This window comes from Mastomys coucha, unplaced genomic scaffold (assembly GCF_008632895.1).
Source record: "Mastomys coucha isolate ucsf_1 unplaced genomic scaffold, UCSF_Mcou_1 pScaffold22, whole genome shotgun sequence".
NCBI classification, from domain to species: Eukaryota; Metazoa; Chordata; class Mammalia; order Rodentia; family Muridae; genus Mastomys; species Mastomys coucha.
In genome coordinates this window covers 261,216,128-261,221,868 of record NW_022196905.1, presented here as the reverse complement: position 1 = coordinate 261,221,868, position 5,741 = coordinate 261,216,128, and positions in this window count along the sequence as shown.

The following is a 5,741-nucleotide window of genomic DNA, read 5'->3' as shown; positions in this document are numbered from 1 at the left end:
GTCAGCATATTCTAAGGGGGAGGGGCTGCTCTGAACAGGGGATACTTCTGGAAAAGTGGGGAGAAAAAAAGAGACACTAGAACTGGAACATACTTAGTCTCCTCGATGTCCAGAGGGCTGGTCCCCAGAGACAGGAATGTGCCTGTGGCTCTGTCTGTCACATGAGGAAAACTGTCCCTTTAAGGCCAGGGTCCGGCTCTGTTCTGAGACTCTTGTTTAGGAGGATAAGTGTGCCTTCAGGGAAGTCCTTAGCCAGGACTGGCTTCAAGCCAGGAATATTACCCACCCTAGAGCTTGAGGGAAAAGCCAGAGATGACTTTAGATGTCTTCAGATAAGCCCAGGAAGAGCAAGGGACCCTTTATCTTGATGGGGAAATCTAGCAGCTTTCAGGCTTTTTACCGTATGAATACTCTTAGGTGTCCCTCTGCAGGAGCCTCCTGGGTGCCCCCTCCCTCCGTCACCCACCAAGCTCATGCCTTCACTCTGATACAGACCAGTCTGCCCTTGACTGGCTGCCTGCTGTCCCCAGGATCTCCTGCTTTCCTGCCTTCTGGAGCCCTGGGACCTCACTGAAGCCACACACTGCCATCTCTCCCAGCCCTGCATCCCCATGGCTCTGATGATGTGAATCACCAGCAAGGAGCAGCAGCCAGCTTGAGCCACATGCATCGCCACTGTCCATGGCTCTGTGACTCCCGATACGAAGTGCTCAGAGAACAGCCACTCTTAACAGCTCTGGCATCGTTCTCCTTGAGAACAGACCTCAGAAATGCACAAGATCTCCCTGAGCTGAGGGCACCTGTGCACTCAAGGTCCCCAAAAGGAAGTGCTGGATAGGGAAAGTCAAACTGTTGCTCATGGGCCAAGAAAGTTGGGGCTTCTCTAGAGGGGCTGCATCAGAGATGTGTTTTACTTCCTAGTTTTTAAATAATAGAGTATTTCTTCATCTCTTAAACATTCCCCTAAGAGTCACCTGTACTTTCTTATAGGATAAAGCACCAACCATGAGGCACCAGGGGACAGTGGCAACACCAGGCCTAGAGTGAGAACATTCTTGGTATTACCAAGTAGGCATGCCCAGAGCTACAGACTGCCACAGCTGCCCAGTCATGCTGACGTTTGTCCAGCATCTGTGGGTAGAGGCAGATTACAGATATGAGCAATCCTGAATGGAGATGCACATCAGAGAATGTTTCAGAATGCCAGGAAGGAGGGTGTGTCCTAACGGGCTCTGGAAGCCTGTCCAGGACTTCCCTGCTGGGCTGGAGTGCGGGCCGAAGTCGACATGGCCAGGTGGGCTTGGTTTGACTCTGCAGATCTGATATGCACACAGTAGCTGCTCCTCACTAGGATCACTGTGGGTTTCAGAAGCAGAGTCTATGCACCTATAATGTTTAAAGAAGCACAGACAATCCTGTTAAATCTCTGCTTAACGGAACAAGAAGCAGCAGGAGACAGGAGTGACAGAGGAGTGTCCGCCCCGATTAGCTCATATCACAAACCCCTAGCTCTCCATCTTCCTCTGTGTTCAAACTGTGTTCATGGGGGTTTCTTTCTTCACGTCTCTAAGGGGAACAGGGTGCAACCTTCAGACACAGGTCTCCAGGGCAGCCGGAAGGCTTGAGGTATATGTGTGCGTGTGTGTGTGTGTGTGTGTGTGTGTGTGTGTGTGTGTGTGTGTGCATGTATATCCATGTGCATGGTGTATGTGTGTGCATGCGTGTGTGTGTGTGTGTGTGTGTGTGTGTGGCATGCATGCGTGTGGTATGGGAGGGGTGAGGTGTGCATGTGCCTGGAGTGGGGCTGACTTACCACAGCTGGCTTCCTCTCTGAGTTTCTACATAGCCAAGACTGTCCCCCCCCCCACCTCCCCCCTTCCCGCCCCGCTACAGGAGACAGTGCGGCATGATATGAGACCTTCAGTGACTTCTCTCCCCAAACCCTGGAGATAGTTCTCCGCTACTTCCAAATTTATTATTTAAATAAATTGATGTGTTTGATGCAATGCTTTAAATGTGACATTTAAACAAACTGGTTGATCTAACACACACATTTTCCTGGGTTATAGCTTGGGTTTTGCTCTGTCCCTCCAGGAGCATCAGCCGCCTAGGGTAGCAGCAGGCCCTCCCTTCTTCAGCCCCTGCGGCCATTTCCGAAACAGATTCTAGTTTGCATTCTAGCGCCACTTCAGACTTACTTGCTGAGCCACTGGCACAAAGATCCACCTGCCTGTCTCCTGGGTGCTGGGGTTAAAGGTATAGGTCACCATGCCCTGCTTGATACCACATTCTTGTCCTGTTTTATTTATTTATTTTTTTGGCACCACATTTTAATAGCTTAGTTGAAATGTGATTGACATGTAACACAGTGCACATATTTAAAGTATGCATCCCAGGGCTAATGAGGTGGTTCTGAGGTTAAAAAGTGCTCGTTATGCAAGTCTGACACTCTGAGGTGGAATCCCTGGAACCTACAGTGGAAGAAAAAAAGTGATGCCCAAAAGCTGTCCTCTGATTTCTACATGTGCACAGTGGCACACGTATACCCTCCCCTCCCCTCGTCTCATACACACACGCACACCACCACCAACAACAACCACAATAACAACAACAGCAACAGCTGAAAAATTCATGTATCAGTTCCAGAGTTTGACTAGTCACAAAGCCTTTGTTTCCATCCAGCCCCTGGGAAAGCCATTATCCGGGCTCTTTCTCCTGTTGTTTTATCCACTGTCCTACCTCTGCCTGCTACTTTTAAATCAACTCTACCCAAGATTCAGGGAAGAGGAGAGAACCTCAACTGAGAAAATGCCTCCATAAGATCAGACTACAGACAAGCCTGTAGGGCATTTTCTTAATTAGTGATCAATGGAGGAGGGCCCAGCCCACTTGGGTCATGCCATCCCTGGGCTGGTGGTTCTGGGTTCTAAAAGAAAGCAGGCTGAGCAGTCTCCCTTGAGCCCTAGGGAGCAAGCCCATAGGCAGCACCCTCCATGGCCTCTGCCTCAGCTCCTGCCTCCAGGTTCCCTCACTGAGCTCCTGCCCTGACTTGCGAATAATTTAACCCTTTTCTCCCTAAGTTGCTTTTGGTCATGATGCTACATTACAACAATACTGACCCCAAGTAAGACACTTCCACACATCCCTGTCACTTTCTCCGGGTGACTAAGGTGACTAAGATTTACATGCTCCTCTCAAATTTTGACTAATCAAATTAGCAAAAAAAAAAAAAAAATTTTTTTAGAGGAACTGAGAACTATTGTTAATTAAGTTAAATAAGTAGATTCAAATTTAAACTCTGCACTGTCCCTTCAGGAAACACCCTTCTTTTCAAATTCCCTTGTAGCAAGTCCTACAACTGTTCACATTTTAGGTGCTTTGGAAGTTTTGGAAAATCCCCCAAAGCAGAGCAGAATGACCAAGCCTGGTTTGCCCAGGACTTGCCCAGTAAAAGTGGCAGAGGGCTCATGTCCCGGGAAGCCAACCCTGAATGACTAGATATGCTGAATCTCAAACCCCAACACGATAAGATTAATGGCTAAGAGCCTGCTACACCCCATATTTGGAAGGAAAACACAATCTGCTTGACTACTTTAATAAAAGAAACACATACTTTTTATCTTTTATCTTTTGTTTTTTTTTGTTTTGCTTTTGAGATAGGGTTTTTCTGTGTAGCTCTGGCTGTCCTGGAACTCACCCTGTAGACCAGGTTGGCCTCCAACTCACAGAACTCTGCCTGCCTCTGCCTCTTGAGTGTTGGGGTTAAAGGTGTGTGCCAACACCATCCAGCAGGAACCAAATACTTTAGTTACACATTAATGCTATCTAGAAAGAATACACAGGCACCTAGACTTTTGTCTTGTACAAACTGCCAAAAACTGTAGCCCACACAGTGTCTCTGACACCTGTGGGAGGGTATATCTCAGCCCAAGAAAGGGTGACAAATAAAGGTAAGGCAGGAAAAATCAAGTAGGGTAGAAAGTATTGACAGAGGTGTTGAGAGATTTCTTGATGAAGAGGCAGCCAGCTGTGAACCAGGCCAACACTTTTCCTTACGGTAGCCCAGAAGAGGAGACCCAGGGACAGGAAACAGGGGAAGTAACACCAGCTTGAAGACTTTCCAAATCGTGAGGACATGTGCCCAAGCCTCCTCCAAAGGCTTCTAGGGATTGCTGAAATGCACATATATTTGTAGGGAATATAAGAAACAAAAAGTCACCTAAAATGGTATAAGATACAAACAAGCCAATAAACAAAAAAGAAATGGAAATGTTCATGTAGAAGATACTCCAAATTGCATACCAGGCTCAGGCAACGTGATATTTAAATTCTTCCTAGTAATCAAAGAGAACTGATCCCCAAAGGCATTTACAAAGATGGGGGAAAGCATCAAAACTAAAGCCACCACATTCCAGAAAGGACACTAGAGAGCCCACCCCGCAGGGACGGAGCCACAGCAGGAAATGGATACTAGAAGTGGGGCTTTGTGGGAGACATTCCCCCACCCCTCCTCTCCTCCACCTCCTCCATCTCTTTCTTCTCCTCTTATCTTTGCTGTATGGAAGCTGGGACCAGTATTTCATGCATGCATGCACAAGGAGCTGGGGACCAGGACTACATGCATGCGTGGACAAGGGAACTGGGACCAGGATTCCATGCATACACAGGGGAGCTGGGACCAGGACTCCATGCATGCATGGACAAAGGAGCTGGGACCAGGATTCCACGCATGCATAGGGGAGCTGGAACCAGGACTCCATGGGTGCACAGGTGAGCTGGGACCAGGATTCCATGCATGCACAAGGGAGCTGGGACCAGGATTCCACGCATGCATAGGGGAGCTGGAACCAGGATTCCACGCATGCATAGGGGAGCTGGAACCAGGACTCCATGCATGCATAGGTAAACTGGGATCAGGATTCCATGCAAGCAGGGAAAGAAAGTCCTTTCTTGGCTTGCCTTCTGTGTCTGTGATAAGCACCAGTACTAAAAGCAACTTGGGGAGAAAAATATCTATTTCATCTTAATTTGTAATCCAATATGAAGAAAGCCAGGGCAGGAATTCAAGGCAGAAACCTGAAGGCAAGAACAGAAGCAGAAGTCATGAAGGAACACTGCTCATTGACTTGCTCCCCATGGCTTGCACATTCTGCTTTCTTGTCCAACCCAGGACTACCTGCCCAAGGTTGGGACCGCTCAGAGTGGCCTGGGCCCTCCCACATCAATCAATCAATCAATCAATCAATCAAAAAATGCTCCACGGATTTCCCTACAGCTCAATTTGATGGAGGTTTCCTTCTTCCAGTGTGAGCTTAGCTTTGTATCAGGTTGAACAAAACAAAACAAAAAACTAACCAGAACAACATTCTTTTCACTTTTTCATTTTGAGAAAGGGTCTCGAGAGGTTGCCCAGGCTAGATTTAAACTCACTTTGTAGTCTAAGCTGGCCTTCATCTCTATCCTCCTGCCTCAGCTTCCTGAATAGTTGTGATAACAAAGCCCACCTTAGGTCCTGGGACTTGCATACTGCCATCCAATAGGAGGGAGGATATTTACTTCTGATTTTTAACTTTTGAGTTGACATAATTCCAAACTTACAATTTGGAAGAGGATTTGGAGAATGGGTATATTTCCCACCCAGGTTCTCTCTGTAAGTGTCTCTCCTTCTTCACCTCCCTCTCCACAGACACGGTGTTAGACATTAAGACAATTACATTCATTTATTTGTATGTGTGTACCTG